The 16,780-nt window shown below is 57.1% G+C and overlaps 1 non-coding gene across 1 annotated transcript; it reads right to left on the reverse strand.

The window, feature by feature from the left end:
• Positions 1-7,060: 7,060 nt before the first annotated feature.
• On the reverse strand, positions 7,061-7,215 carry LOC143261323 (5.8S ribosomal RNA). Its single transcript, XR_013035467.1, has one exon. It is a non-coding gene; the product is annotated as a 5.8S ribosomal RNA (ribosomal RNA).
• Between the last annotated feature and the right edge of the window lie 9,565 nt (positions 7,216-16,780).

Here is a 16,780-nt window from a genome sequence, read left to right on the forward strand (position 1 = left end):
CGTGTACAGAGCAACGCAAAAAAAAACACAGAAAACCCTTAAAGCAAAAAAAAACCGTTTATCGCGCCTCACCAATATATCTTTTATAAAATTCGATATCCTCTCCAAATATAGATCTTCGAAACACTCGCAAGACGATTACAATCGGTATAACTTTAACGTCCGTCCGAAAAGTACTTTCGGGGACTAGACGACCGATTGATCTCGTGCGGTTTCGCTATTCGATCATTTGAAGAGAACAAAAAGATATATGGGGCGACCGACAAACGGTTTTCCATAGAACCAGATTCGCGATTGCGTTGACACACATCATAGCCACACCAATAGAAGAGTTTTAGGACGGTAACCCGGGTGGGGTGTTCTTTACTCAGAATATGTGCAACATCGGATCTATATAGCCATCGATACAATTCGTACACAAATGTGTCGTACGAAGAGAGAGACTTTTTTCCTCTGGCAACATAACGGTAAGAGACATCCTTCCACACTCATAGGTTCCACTCCCTTTTTTTTTTTTTTTTTTTGTTTAACGTGGGGGAAATCTGCTGGTCAGACACCCCCGTCCCGCCCGAGGGGCGGGGCGGGGGTAGTGCGGGTTTTGACCCGCTAAAACCCCCACGGCGGCCTAGGGCGCTGGCGAGTAGCGGGGGAGCCACGGGAACTCTTACAGAACACAACCGCGGCTCCCCCTCGCCTGGCCGGCCACCAGGATGGAATGGCGATGGCCGGCCGCGTCCCGGGGGGGAGATTTATACTCCCCCCATGAATCATCTTGCTTCGGCGGTGCGGGGGACCGCACCCCACACCGCCTCGTCACTCCCACTATGGGGAGGACAGCTTCAGTTGGGGGGGGGGGGTTGGCGGGCGGCGGGCAATTAAACCAGTAATCTGGTACACCCGCCGCCCGCCTATTCTCATCTGCTCGGGGAGGGGGGCTCTAGGCGTGGGCGCACACGCCGCACCCCCCGCTCACGGCGACCCCGCTCGGCAGCCTCCTTCTGCAGCATCACCTCTTCGCAGAAGGCGATGGCTGCCGCCCATTTTCTTGGGCTCTCCAGCATGGCCCCAACTAAGCTGGAGAGAGCGAGGTCGCGACCAACTTCCCGTCTTAGGACTCGGCGCAGCACTGAAAAGGCGGGGCATACCTCCAGTGTATGCTGCGCCGAGTCCTCCTCCGCGCCACAGTGGTGGCACACCGTCGTCGCTTCCCGACCGATGCGACACAGGTACACACCGAAGCAGCCATGCCCGGTGAACACCTGCGTCGCACGGTAGGTGAGCCTGCCAAACCGCCTCTCCCGCCACGAGGTGAAGTGTGGCAGGAGAGCCCCAGGGACGCGCTCGCCGGCATGGGAACAAAGCTCCGCATGCCATCTGGCGAGCGCTAGTCCCCGGGCCTGGAGTTCGAAGCCGTCGACCGCCTCCTGCTCCGGCGGGTCCCCCCGAGCCCGGCCAGCGATGCATATGCGCCTATAGACATAGGCGCGCATCGCCGCCTGCAGCTCGAAGGGAATTTCTCCCGCCAGAGCAAGCGCCGCCACGGTAGACGCGGTGCGGTAACCCCGTATGAGGCGAAGGGCCATTTGCCTCTGAAGCCGGCGCAACAACAAAGTGATGCGCCGGCTTGCCCTCGCGGACGGCCCCCAGATCGGGGCGCCGTACAAGGCCATGGACCGCACCACGCCCAGGTATAGGCGACGCACCATGTTATCCGGTCCCCCGAGATTGGGCAACAGGCGGCCGAGCGAGGCCGCCGCCCTCTCAACTCGGGGGACGAGGCGGCCGAAATGCGCCCCGAATCTCCAGTGGCTGTCGAGGATCAGTCCGAGATACTTGATCTCGGACTTCACCTCGACGCAGGCTCCTCCAACCCAGATCCACGATCCGGCCGGTGGCCGCGACCGAGGCCGTCCAAACCAGACGGCCTCGGCCTTCTCCGGGGCCATCTTCAGCCCCAGATCGTGGATCTTCGCGACGACGGCTGCCACCGCAACCTCCGCTCGTCGGATGGTCCTCTCGAAGGTGTCCCCGACGGTGACCACTAACGTGTCGTCCGCATAGCAGACGACAGTGGCACCGTCGGGCAGGGAGGCCCTCAGGACCGCGTTATACCCCAGGTCCCACAGGAGTGGTCCTAGCACGGACCCCTGTGGGACCCCGCAGTCCACTTCCCTCCGTATCGTCCCGTACCGGCCCGGGTATTCCACCCACCTGTCCCGCAGGTAGGCCCCGATCACCCGCCTCAGATAGGGAGGCACCTGGTGTTCAACCAGGGCCTCCCTAATGGCGGACCAGGGCAGGGTGTTAAATGCATTGACGATGTCGATCGACACCGCCAAACACACCCCGCCCCGTGCCACGGCATTGTCCGAGAGGGACTTTAGACGGTCGATTGCGTCGACCGTCGATCGCCCCTCCCGAAAGCCGAACTGGCAGTCCGCCAGATCGGGGCCAACGCGGGACAGGTGCCTGGCGAGGCGGGCAGCAATGATCTTTTCAAAGATCTTGCCCACCTCGTCCAGGAGGCAAATGGGCCGGTACGCGGAGGGAGAATCCGCAGGCCTCCCATCCTTCTTTAAGAGGACCATCCGACTTCTCCTCCAGAGGTCCGGGAACACCCCGGACCTCAGGAGCCCGGAGAAGAGGCTTCTGAGCCTCCCGCCCAGGACGCTCATGGCAAGCAACCAGACCCGGCCGGGGATACCGTCCGGCCCCGGGGCAGTATTCTTGCCCCGAAGCCATTTGACTACCCCGGCCATTTCCTCCGGCGCGACCTCCAGATCCGGGGACCACTCATGTCCCTCTAGCTGAGGGACGGGCCGGGACGCCTCCCCGCTGACGGGGAATAGCGCGTCCACGACCCGTCCGAGCATCCCCGGATCCAGGCTTTCCGTCAGAGGGGGCGCCCAGGGACGTAAACGTCCCATCGCCATTTTGTATGGGCGCCCCCACGGATCTCGGTTCAGAGACCCGAGAAAGTCGCGCCAGGCCTGGCTCTTCGCCTGCCTGATGGCCAGCTGCAGGGCGACCACCTTCTCCCTGTATCGCCCATACAGCTGGATAGCCAGCTCCACGTCGGAACGTCGTCGTCGACGGGCGCGGGCGCACTGGCGTCGCGCGCGGACGCACTCTGTGCGTAAATCCGCTATCGCGCGCGACCACCAGTACACCGCCTTCCTCGGGAAGACCCTGGCCCGGGGCATGGCGACGTCGCAAATCGACGTCATTGCGCCCCGGAACCAATGGGCCTCCCTTGTCCCGTCGACTGGCCCGGCCGGTGTTGCCGGCCAGGCCACGACGTGGGCTGCCGCCATCAGAGCGTCCTGGTCGAGGCGCTTCAGCGCCCACCGTGGCTGAGGCGATCCCTCATCAGCGGGGCGACGTCGGGGCGTCGATGGGGCGGCGGAGAGGCCGAGAACAATGTATCTGTGGTCGGACAGCGTCTCGACCTCCTCCGCCACCCTCCACCCCGTAATACGGCGCACGGCCGGGGGCGTTGCCCATGACAGGTCAACGATGGACCCCCCGTTATACCGCACGCACGTATGGACCGAGCCCGTGTTTAGAAGACAGAGTCCGAGCCCCGCCGCCCAATCAAGCACCTCCCGGCCCCTCGGGTCCGTCCTGGGGGAACCCCAAGCTGAAGACTTGGCGTTGAAGTCCCCCAGGACCAGCACCGGACGCGGCTGGCAGCGAGAGACGCATCTCCCCACCACGTCCAGATACTGTTCATACTCCACGAGGGACCACCTCGGAGGTGCGTAGATCGCCACAACCACGGTGCCGCCCCAGTCAACGGCCAGGTATCCACGGCCGCGCTCGATAACGGAGCACGCCGGGGACCCCGGCCGGCCTGCCCATATTATAACGACGGAGCCGTCCAAGTCCCCCATCCAATGTGGATGGTCGGGGACCCGGTACGGCTCCGCCGCTACGGCCAACCCGGCACCCCGCTCGGCCAGGAATTGCACAAAAAGGTCTTGTGCCCTGACCGAGCGGTTCAGGTTGGCCTGAATAATAGGGCCAGTAGGCCCCATTACTCCGGCGCCTCAATCTCCATCGCCGCCGCGGGAGCGGCGGCGTCTGGGGTTTTATCAGCCCCAACCGCCCCCGCGGGCGTGACGGTGGCATCCTTGGGTGCCGGATCTTTTGTATTAGTAGCTGCCACGGCGGCTGCCGCCTTGGCCGTCGTGGTTCTCCTCCCCCTGCTCCCTCTGCCGCGTCTCGCGCTGGCAGGGCACGCCCGGCTGCCGAGGCGGTGGCCGGCCGGCTTGCCAGCACCCGCGCAAAGCGGGCACTTTGGCTGTTCAGTGCAGCCAGCCACCCTGTGGTCCTGACTGCCGCACCCAAAACAGCAGCCGGACCGATCCTCGGCCGCAGTGCACCGCTGCCTCGTGTGGCCTAAGCCAAAGCAGCGGTAGCACTGCAAGGGGCGGGCGCTGAGGGCCTCCACCGTCGCCTGGGTCCAGCCCACTGTCAATTTGCCAGCGACCGCAACTTTGCGCGCGGCCGCAGCAGGGCACTGGACCCAGAGGGTGCCCAAACCAGAGGGGGAAGACCGGATTTCGCCGGTCCTCACATCCCCCCGGTCGCACCCTCCCACACGGGCGACAGCTGCGGCGACCTCCACCGGCGTGGTCGAGTCGACCAGGCCGCGCACCCTAAGGTCGGCCTTTTTGATTGGGGGCGCGACCTTCACGCCGGTCCCTGCCAGCGCGTCAGCCATCTTAGAGGCCAGGGCAGTGGCCTTGGCTGCTCCATCAGCTCCGGGGACCTCTAAAATTATTGCCCCCGTCACCGCTCTCCTGGGCTTCAGCGAGGCGATGCCAAGTTCTGCCAGGTCTATTTTGGACCTGGCAGTGGCCATCGCCTCGGCGTAACTCATCGCCCCGCCGGCCGGTACCGTTAGAGTAACGGCAGCCGTGCGGGGCGGACGTGGCGGCAGGGGAGCCCTTTTGGGAGCAGCCGGTGCCACCCGCTTCGCCGCCCTCTCGGTCAAAGCAGCCTTGGCAGCTGCCGCAGGTTTATCAGCGGCAGCCACCCTTTTGGCCTTCCGGCCAACTACCTTTGACCACACCTCAGTTGGAGGTATGGTGGAGGGCGGCGCAACAGTGGGGGCGGGCTGCATTTGTGTCGCCTTAGCGACCACAGTCGCTCCCCCACTGCCACCCTTTTTCTTTCCCCCCCTCCTGTCCATCGGCACGGGTGCCGCCGATCGCGGGCCTCGCACCCGCGGGACCAGCTCCCTTCTGAACGATGCCAATTTGGCGTCGATAAGGGAGCCGATCTGTGCCAGCAAGTCGGCTGGCACAGCCGCGGGTGGGGGCGAGGACCCTCCTCGCCCAGGGGACTGGGGCCCCCGAGCGCTGATAACCGGCAGCAACCCCTTGCCCCCATCAGGGGGCAGCGGCGGAGCCATCCCGGCAACAGCCGGCCCCGCCTCCACCGCTTGACGGAGTCGGGCGACCTCCGCCCGCAACTCCGCCAATTGCTCTCGCAATTGAGCGTTCTCGGCCTCCAACAGCCGGGTGGCGCTGGGAGCCGACCGAACTGCCAGCTCCGAAACGCCCACCCGGCTGCTCAGGGCCGCCGTCCGGAGGGACCGCACCGCACTGGCCTTCAGCCCCGTCGCGGCATTGGATATCCTGGCCACATCGCCCAGGCACTCCATTACCGCGGCCGCAACGTCCCGCGTCGGGCGGCCCCGGAAATCCGCAGCGACCTCGACCTCGTCCGGAAGCGGGTCGCTCGAACTCGCGGGCCTCGGTCCCGGGGCAACCGGGTCGAAAATGCCCGCTATGAGGCTTCTTTCAGCCTCAGCCTGTTTGCGTTTGGCCTCTTGGAGGCCAACGTATTGCCCGGTCGTCGTTGGCCGGCCCCGTTTCCTCGTGGAGGTGCCCGGGACGCTCTGCGACGAGTGGTGGGAGGAGACGGAGAAGTCCGACTCCTCCCCCCCGTCGCAGTCGCCAAGGCCCTCCGCAGGCCTCTTTGCGCCGCGTGTTGCAGAATGCCTCCGCGACACCGGCTCTGTACATCTTTTGAGGCGCACGATAGGCCCGCGCACCTCCACCTCACGCTCGTTTCCCCCCTCCCCGGTTGTATTTGAAAAAGAATCCATATCTGATCCCACGAGTGTGGTCGGAAAGGAGGTCACCCCGGTTAGAGCCGCCATACCCGGGGAAGGCTAATACGCCCGGGGGGTCGCCAGGTACCCCGGGGTTGTCCGCTAACGATTGGTGCACCCACCAACCATAGCTGGCGCTTACTCCAGCTACGCCCTCTTCACCGCGCAACACTGCTTGGGGCTAGGGATTTTTTAGAGAGGTTGTCATCCTCGCGGTCCGGCCGGTTAAGGCAAGACCCCCGTTCCTGTAAAACATGACCACAGGTTTACGGTATGTGTCCGACTTTAGTTGGCCCCTCACCTCAAGCCACTCCGGCTAGGTAGAACCTGCCAGGGAATAAAATCCCCTCCGGCACAGCCTTGAGGATCATTAGGGCACGAAGCCCCCCCACCACGACAAGGTAGCGGACACGGGGGGGAGGTTCCACTCCCTGGGGCTATGATATATATATACATATAAATTCAAATTCGAAGCAACGGTCACAATTCTACTCTATATTTTTTTTGCGGGTTATGTGTTCTTTCGTTCAATTTCTTTCATGCGTTCGTTCGATCTCTGTACACAGTCTTCACATAGGACAGACTCGTGTAGTACGCTTTCGTTTCATTTCAGGCGACGTCGGGAGCGCGTTGAAAATGTACCAGTGAAATCTCGATAGTTCTACGGATACGAATCGTCCCGAAAAAGATTTTGTCACCGCTTCGAAGCGGTGTTTCAGACGGGCGGACGTATATAAAACATATACGACACACGACACCGCCTTCCACACTCACGCAATTTCGAACGATTTCCATCTCTCTCGAAGACTGTTAGACGTACGTAAAATTTCTCAATATTCATAGGACCGCGACAAACGCCGACGAAGCGCCCATCATTCGCTCGTACGTATATAGGCAACAAGTGCCATCAACGCAAGCAGTTTATAAGTACGTAAACGACCCTCAGCCAGGCGTGGTCCAGGAATTGTATCCGTGGACCGCAATGTGCGTTCGAAATGTCGATGTTCATGTGTCCTGCAGTTCACACGTTGACGCGCAATTAGCTGCGTTCTTCATCGACCCACGAGCCAAGTGATCCACCGTTCAGGGTAATTTTTCCCTTTTATTCTCTCATATATATATATATATATATATATATAATGTGTATTTGCTATCCACCACATTTTTGTGTTATATTTCGGAACAAGCCGATACCCGAAGAGCTCCAACCAGCGCGCGAAGGAGATTCGGGAGTCGTCGTACGACGACATAATTGTCCCTTAAAGAACGAGATATTTCCGTCGAAACCATATATATATATATGTACGAGCAAATCCAAAACCACTGTTTTCTTGCAAGTTCGACGGTCGGAGCGAATAGAACATTGAAAAGCCTTCTATCGAAGAAACACAGAGAGTATATCACCTCCAAAAACGACGGGGATATGGATATTCAAACTGGACAATTATCAACCCGATACTGGATTCGAAAAGTTTCTCTCTCCTTTCGTCGTTATTTACACCGGACGGACTCACGGCCGGCTCTAGCTGGGTGTCATATATATATATACGTCCCACGGTTCAAGTGGTACGATTTGCTTCCAAATCTTACAGATGCATTTTAAAAAATTTTTCCATCGCTCGGACAGAAGAGTCGATTGCTCAGTGAGTACGAGTATACATACAAAGTGCATACGGGTAGCCAACCCCGTAGGGCTTGCCACATATGGGCCATTCGGTCAAAGACATCGACCCGTGGCCACGCTGTGTGGAGAAAAGTCCGTAACGTAAACGGCACGAAACAGTCAGGACCGAAGCCCCGAAGGAGCTCTGAGACAGCTTCTCGACCGAGATCGTAGAATTGGCCCAAAACCCGCTCTGCTCCGTCCGCCTCGCACGGACCGTGTATCTTTTATAGATACCGAACGGCCGGCAAGGACGCCGGCGCCGCCGGCCGAATAGCACGCGCGCTTATGAGTGTAAACCGCCGCGGCAACAGACCGCCCGTCCGTGCTGTTGTAACAGCGCGTGAACGAACGAAAAAAAAATTTATAGTAAACATTAAAATAAATTACACTACCGTAAACTAGACAAAAAATTACACATTTTTTCCCAATATGAAAATTTTCAAAAACTTTTCAAAGTCCCATCGCATCGAGTAAACTTTTTAAATAACGCTTCCGCACGATTCTAAATGCTTAATCCATATGTAAAATCGTTCACTGATCACGAATATCGTATTTAAAAAAATTACAAAAATTTATTTTTCAAAATAATAAAAAAAAACCGAAAAATCACAAGAGTAAAGTACCATTATTTTAAACAATATGTCGTTCTAAATGCTTAATCCCTATGTAAAAAAGTTATTTAAGCAAGAATATGCAATTGAAAAAAATTAGAAAAATTTATTTTAGCCGTAAATCGAAAATAATGGGTCGAGCGAATCGGTCGATTGCGCCGAGACGCGCTATGATTCCCCCCGTGTCCGCTACCTTGTCGTGGTGGGGGGGCTTCGTGCCCTAATGATCCTCAAGGCTGTGCCGGCGGGGATTTTATTCCCTGGCAGGTTCTACCTAGCCGGAGTGGCTTGAGGTGAGGGGCCAACTAAAGTCGGACACATACCGTAAACCTGTGGTCATGTTTTTGGCGGTGGCGGTCTGTGGCCACCCAGGGTTGAGAGGCGACCCCCGAACTAGTCCTCGCGAAGGTTGTTGCTACTACCGAGTCGATGGGTGCGTCGACGATGAAGGCATTTTAGACCGTCAGTGCGTCGTACATGTAGTACTTCGCATAATGGCGAGGCCCGAGATTAAGCATGCGGGCTGTGGCGTGTTCATGTACAGCATTGAATATGCTGTACTACTCCCTAGTGGGGTACTGTTGTCACTTGTGGCTGCAGTCCCCCGCGTTACGTTATGCGGTTTTTCTGGTCTAACTGGAATGCCGCATTTTCGTTGTCTGAACACGCCACGAAGCAACACACCGTCGGATTGAATGTTGCTGCTGAGTCGATAGGTGCATCGGCGATGAAGGCACTTGAGACCGTCAGTGCGTTGTACATGTAGTGCTTCGCATAATGATGAGGCCCGTGATTAAGCAAGCGGGCTGTGGCGTGTTCTTGTGCAGTATCGAACATGCTGTACTACTCCCATCCGGGGGACTGTTGTCACTTGTGGCTTCAGTCCCCCGCGTCACGTTATGCGGTTTTTCTGGTCTGACTGGAATGCCGCATTTTCGTTATCTGAACACGCCACAAAGCAACACGCCGACGGAGTGAATGCTGCCGAGTTGACGGATGCATCAGATGCATCGGCGATGAGGGTATTTGAGACCGCCAGTGCGTTGTACATGTAGTACTTCGCATAATGGCGAGGCCCCTGAACTAAGCATACGGGCTGTGGCGTGTTCATGTACAGCATTGAATATGCTGTACTACTCCCTACCGGGGGACTGTTGTCATTTGTGGCTGCAGTCCCCCGCGTCACGTTATGCGGTTTTTCTGGTCTGACCGGAATGCCGCATTTTCGTTGTCTGAACGCGCCACGTAGCAACATGCGGCTGGATCTAGAAATCGGGATGCAACCAATCTCCTGGGCAACCCAGGCCGCAAGGGGCAAACGTGCCCTAGCCACACTTGAGCCTCCACGAAATAAGGTACCGCTGGATAGCTCGTATTCTCAAAACGCAGCGAACCGAACGAAGTGTGGTGGAGAGGAAGAGGCAGCCTCTCCGACTGCTGTCTCCCGCGTGTTTGCCGTGCGTGGCGACCCTTGTCGTCAGAAAAGAGGATCCTGGGATCTGAGAGGGCCCTCTCCTGCGGGTGAGACGTCCCCAACACGTACCTTTGGCCTCTGCTTCGGCTAGATGGGAGGCTGGACGAGAAAAGCAGCCCTGGTCCAGTCAATCGGCTTGGAACGACCATACGCTTCGGCGAGTGGGTTCTGACGGGTGAGGACGCGGGCTGGGTTGAGTAATCGGCCCAGTCAGCAGACTATGTCCGGTGCGTAGCCCTAACCCAGCCTGATGGCGGGTTCCAAAATGTGTGGGTCGGTGGTGGCCGGGGAGCGTACCGGATGAAAGCAAAGATCTAACTATGGGATCTAAATTGAAAATACAAATCGAACGACCTAAGTCGGCGGGTCCAGCTCCTACTCGGAGTGAAGCCGTCGCCACAGACGCGGAAGCTACAACAGCAGCTGTTAGCCCTCCTGCGTCTGCGAAAAAGACAAGGTCCGGGAAGGTGTTAATCATCGCCAATCCTCGTGTGACCTTAGAGAGATGCGTGACACCCACGCGAGCGGTCTCGGTGAAAACTGAGGCCACGGAAGAAGGCGCGCCGGACACCGGTAACGTGGGGACATCGCCCAAGTCGGGGGACTCCCCCAGCCGCAAGGCTGGGAAGGAGAAACCCAAGAAACTCGAATCAGTCAAAGACACGCTCGTGAAGGTGCAACCGGCACCCGTGCGTGTCGAAGACCCCGAAGGTGGCGGTTGGAAAACCGTCACCAAAAAGTCGAAGCGTGCCAAGCCAGTCGCACCTACTGGCAAGGCCGCAGCAAACCAGGCCAGGAAATCGAAGGGGACGGTTTCCGGGCATAAGGTACGGCCTCTCGATCTCGTGAGAGACGAAGCCTTCAGGCGAGTATCGGAGATACGGACCTTTTGCTTTCGACCCGAGTCGAAAGTCAACAAGGAGTCCGGGTCGAAGATATTAGCAGAAGTCGGAGCACTCAACGAGTTGGTCCAGGAGCTGATTCAACGAAACAGCTTCGTCGAAGGGCAACTCGCCGCGGTCAGGGCGGACCTAAAAGCGCGTCCTGCCGTAATGAGTGCGGTGCGACCTGGGCCGTCCAAGGGAACCCTCCCGAAGACGGTCTCCAATGCCGCGCAGTTGACCTACGCCCAAGTGGCAAAGGTCAACCAGTCAGCGACTCCGGAGGCGAGAAGACCACCGACACAATACGTGGTGCGTATCTTCCCGCCAAAGGATAAAGGACAGAACAGCGATGCTACTAAGAGAGCTGTTCTGTCGATCGTAAAACCTGCGAAGGAGGCGATCCGGGTCAAATCGGTTCGACGCATCCACTCCGGTGGCATCGTCGTCGAAACCGATCGCAAGGAGGACCTAAAAGCCTTCGTAGGGAATAAGAAGCTGGCGAGTGCGGGACTGTCCGTCTCCTTGCCTAGCAAACGGGACCCCGAGGTCCTGATTTATGATATTCCGAAAGGGATGGGCAAGGAGGAAATTGCCTCCAGTCTTTGGAGGCAAAACCTCTCTGAGGCGTCCCAGAAGGATGTGCCTTCGGGTGTTCGGGTCAGTCGCATGGCTGGCAAGACCCCGGAGACAGCCAACTGGGTAGTGGCCGTCAGTCCGCAGATTCGTCGGCGGCTGGCGCAGAGAGGGGACCGGGTGTACCTCGGGTGGAGTTCCTGTCGTGTGCGGGACTTCATACAGGTCACCCGATGCTATAAGTGCCAGCGCTTCGGGCACACGGCGAAGCGCTGCAAATTCAAAGAGGATGTCTGCGGACATTGTGCCGAAAAAGGGCACGGGTATGCGCTCTGTAACAGGAAGAGCAAGCCTCCGGTTTGCTCCAACTGTAAAGACAGAGGGCGACCATCTGAGCATAAGTCGCGAGACCCGGCCTGCGCCTCCTATCAGGAAGCGCTGGTTTTGGAGATGTCTCGTATAAGACATGAATAATTTGAATCTCGAATGGATAGTACAAACGACCGGCGACGCTCGAGAGTCATACGGGTCATGCAGCATAACATGCAGCGGGCCCGAAACGTGACCGACGAAGTCCGGACTGAGATGCATAGGCGAGGGGTAGATGTGTTGCTTGCACAAGAGCCATATAGCTGGCGGGGTACTGTGCCCGGGCTAGGCTTGAGAACGAGGCTGATCACGGCAGGCGATCCGGTGATGGCTGCAATAGCGGTCAGAAACCCGGATCTAACCGTGGTCAAAGTCTCTAACTTGTGCGACACGCATTTGTCCTGTGTCAGCATCTCGGGTTCGTTTGGGAGCTTCTTCCTGATCAGCCAGTACTTTCAATGGTCCGATGACGTTGAATCAGGTCTGGCGCGATTGGAAAGAGCTCTTTCCGCACTTAAGCATAACCGAGTCATTATCTCTGCCGACGTCAACGCAAAATCAGCCCAGTGGGGCAGCGCGGAGACGGACGTGAGAGGCCGTAAACTCGAAGAGTTTATCGTGAGCCATGGCTTGGTTGTCTTGAACGAGGCTGGAAACGCTCCGACGTTTTCCAGCCCTAGTGGACAGTCATACATCGACGTCACACTATCGACACCTGATATTTGCGACAAGGTGCGAGGTTGGAAGGTCCGCGAGGACCTGACGACCAGCGACCACCGAGTCATAGAGTTTTCTTTGAGTTTTTGCGCCGAGGACGGTGCTGCCGAAATTAGTAGCAACAGCAGCACCAACCGGAACGGATTATTACCAAGGTTCCGACTCCGAAGCGCAAAATGGCCCGAGTTCGACAAGGCGCTGCAGGAAAGTAAGAGGTGTATATCCCCCAATCCATTGAACAATAAGGGGGAAGTCGAACATCTAGCACAGGAGATCGAAAGAATGATCGTCCAAGCGTGCGACTCCTCGATGCCAACCAAGCAGTGGCATTCAAAATCCGTCCCATGGTGGACGGCCGACCTGACGAGGTAAAAGAGGCGAGTCTATAAACTTAGACGAGCCTCGCAGAACGCAGCATGTTCAGAGGAGCAGAGGGCGGCCAAGAGGACCGAGTATCTCAAACAGAGAAAGGCCTACAAAGCCGCCATCAAAGCTGCTCGGTCGCACAGCTGGCGTGCATTCGTGACCGAGCAGGGAAACAAGGAACCGTGGGGCCTCATTTATAAGATCACGAGGCAGAAGATGACAGCCAGCACGGTCATCTCAAATATAAATCTTAACACTGCCCAGGGTCACACTACAGACTGGGACTCCACCGCTTCCGCGCTGCTGGAGGGGTTAATTCCGGACGATAGCCCCGCGAATGACTCCCCGGATCATGCGCGAGTCAGGAGGGAAGCTGCCATCGAGCCGGAGAGTGAGGACGCCAGTCACTTCACCCTCTCGGAGCTCAGATCGGCGGTCAACCGACTGAAGGGCGGCAAGTGTCCAGGCCTAGATCGGATCGAGCCGGAGATTCTAAAACGTTCGTTTAATACGATCTCACGCGAGCTCCTCCGACTCTTCAACGGATGCCTGGCACACGGAGTCTTTCCCGTGGAATGGAAAGTCGGGTCCATCATTACCATCCTTAAAGGACCCGAGAAACCTGAAACGGAGTTAAAGTCCTACAGACCAATATGCTTGCTTTCGGTCGTAGGCAAAGTCTTGGAGAAGCTAATCGCTACGCGATTAGCTAGTTCGTTTTTGCACCCCGACTACGCCTCCGATCGGCAATACGGATTCAGGCCGCATCGATCCACGACTGACGCCGTGGTAAAGATGAGGGAGCTTGCGTCCGGTCGAGAGGAAAAGTACGTCGTGGGTCTGCTCTTCGACATTGCTGCGGCCTTTGATAATGTCTGGTGGCCAAGCATACTCAACGCGTTGAGGAAGCGAGGCTGCCCAAAAAACCTATTTAGATTGGTGGTCGACTACTTCGACGGCCGCGTGGTGACTATGGTGTCTGATCGCGGTGCAGTGCGGAAGAAAGTCACTAAGGGCTGCCCACAGGGATCAATTCTTGGTCCGAGCTGTTGGAACTTAGTCTTCGACGAGGTTCTACAGCTCTTATCGAACGCCGGGCTCGCTTGCGAGCCCATCGCCTATGCAGACGACCTTCTTGTCTTGATCTTTGCGAACAGCAGGAAGGGTCTAGAAAGCAATGGCCAATTGGTTGTGGACACCATTTCTCACTGGTGCGACCAGCAGAAATTGTCGCTGTCTGCAACCAAGACCGAGATGATATTCTTGAAAGGCTCTCTCGACAGAGAGAGGCCACCTGTGATAAAAGTAGGAGGTCGGAATATTGCCGTCAAGGACTTTGTGCGTTACCTTGGCGTGCATTTTGACTCTGGACTGGGTATCCATTCCCACGTCGAGTATTTGAATGCTAAGTCCTTGCGAACGTTTAATGCGCTAGCAAGGATTGCTAAGTCGAACTGGGGATTGGGATATCGGACGATGCGTACTTTGTACCGCGGCTTGTTTGTCCCAATCGTCACGTATGCTGCCGCGAGCTGGGCAGACCGCCTTACCTCTGGGACGAGTAAAGTGCTCACCAGGGCGCAGAGGCATGTTCTGCTTGGCTGCGTCAAAGCCTACAGGACAGTCTCCACTGATGCGATCCCCGTGATCGCCGGGGAGATACCTGTGGACTTGGCGATAGCGGAGTTCAGCTGCGTGTACAAAGCCAGGAAGAAACTCGGGTTCCAACATGGAACCTATCAAGTGAGTCAGGCCGAATTGGCTGACGAAGTCGTCACCGAAGCCCAAGTTCGCAGAAGGCTGAGGGAGGCGACTTTAGAGATGTGGCAGCAGAGATGGTCGTCCTCGACGAAGGGTAGGGAAACCTTCCAATACTTCGGCGAGGTATCAGACCGACTCTCAGCGAGCTGGATCAGAGTCGACCATGATGTAGCGCAGTTCTTGAGCGGACACGGAGACTTCCGTGCGAAGCTCAAGACGTTCGCCCTGGTCGACGACGAGTTGTGCGAATGTGGGGAGGAGGAAACTCCAAACCACGTCCTCTACGATTGTCAGCGTTACGTAGAGGACAGGGAACACCTACGCCAGGCGGCGATTCGAGAAGGATTTCAGTGGCCAATCGACAAAGCCAGCCTGGTGTCAGAGCAGCTGTTTAAGGAGTTCCGAAAATTCGCACGATCCGTAAGTAAGACTAAGAAACGAACATAGAACGAAACTGCATACGGAGCGTGGACTCGTCCAGCTCCGTCGATGTACGGCATGCTGGGCGAACCCCTCGGGGTTCGTCCCCTCGGGCCAGGCTGAAGCCCCTCTTGCGGAGATAAAAGACTTTAACACTACTCCGTAAGAGTGCCTGGATTGGGTTGGACTCGAGGTGGCAGTGGAAGTAGCACGCTGTCTTCCCCTGATACGATAGTGAACGAGGGTAGAGCCCGAACATCAGGCATAAGTCGCAAGAGCGGCCGGTATGGTCCACCAAGGACTTAGGTACGGCCCGTCTCTCAGAGACCACAGTTTAGACGGCAACACTAACTGTGCTCGGGGGGACCCGCCGGAGCAGGAGGCGGTCCAGTGCTTCGAGCTCGAGGCTCGGGGACTTGCGCTCGCCAGATGGCATGCGGAGCTTTGTCCCCATGCCGGCGAGCGCGTCCCTGGGGCTCTCCTGCCGCACTTCACCTCGTGGCGGGAGAGGCAGTTTGGCAGGCTCACCTACCGTGCGACGCAGATGTTCACCGGGCATGGCTGCTTCGGTGTCTACCTGTGTCGCATCGGTCGGGAAGCGACGACGGTGTTCCACCACTGTGGCGCGGAGGAGGACTCGGCGCAGCATACACTGGAGGTATGCCCCGCCTTTTCAAGTGCTGCGCCGAGTCCTAAGACGGGAAGTTGGTCGCGACCTCGCTCTCTCCAGCTTAGTTGGGGCCATGCTGGAGAGCCCGAGAAAATGGGCGGCAGCCATCGCCTACTGCGAAGAGGTGATGCTGCAGAAGGAGGCTGCCGAGCGGGGTCGCCGTGAGCGGGGGGTGCGGCGTGTGCGCCCACGCCTAGAGCCCCCCCCCCGAGCAGATGAGAATAGGCGGGCGGCGGGTGTACCAGACTACTGGTTTAATTGCCCGCCGCCCGCCACCACCCCAACTGAAGCTGTCCTCCCCATATTGGGTGTGACGAGGCGGTGTGGGGTGCGGTCCCACGCACCGCCGAAGCAAGATGATTCACGGGGGGAGTATAAATCTCCGCCCCGGGACGCGGCCGGCCACCGCCATTCCATCCTGGTGGCCGGCCAGGCGATGGGGAGCCGCGGTTGTGTTCTTTAAGAGTTCCCGTGGCTCCCCCGCTACTCGCCAGCGCCCTAGGCCGCCGTGGGGGTTTTAGCGGGTTGAAGCCCGCACTACCCCCGCCCCTCGGGCGGGACGGGGGTGTCTGACCAGCAGATTTCCCCCACGTTAAACAACAAAAAAAAAAGAGTAAAGTACCATTTTCCTACATTAGATTTCGTTCTAAATGCTTAATCCCTATGTAGAAACGTAGATAAGCAAGAATATCGTATCTTTAAAAAAATCTAATGATAGGATTTTCCAGAAAATTGAAAAAACCGAAAAATGTCAAGAGTAAAGTGCCATTTTCTGAATTAGATTTCGTTCTAAATACTTAATCCCTATGTAGAAACGTTAGTTAAGCAAGAATATCGTATTTTTAAAAAAGTCTAATGATAGGTTTTTTCAGAAAATTGAAAAAACCGTAAAATGTCAAGAGTAAAGTGCCCTTATTTTAAACAATATATCGTTCTAAATGCTTAATCCCTATGTAAAAAAGTTATCTAAGCAAGAATATGTAATTGAAAAAAATTAGAAAAATTTATTTTAGCCGTAAATCGAAAATAATGGGTCGAGCGAATCGGTCGATTGCGCCGAGACGCGCTATGATGCAACAGACGAGCAATTGGAACGCCCGAATATTGAAGCGAAATCGTGTGTTTCGCATGATATTGAAGCTAAA

The sequence above is a fragment of the Megalopta genalis genome, unplaced genomic scaffold (assembly GCF_051020955.1).
Source record: "Megalopta genalis isolate 19385.01 unplaced genomic scaffold, iyMegGena1_principal scaffold0047, whole genome shotgun sequence".
NCBI lineage: Eukaryota > Metazoa > Arthropoda > Insecta > Hymenoptera > Halictidae > Megalopta > Megalopta genalis.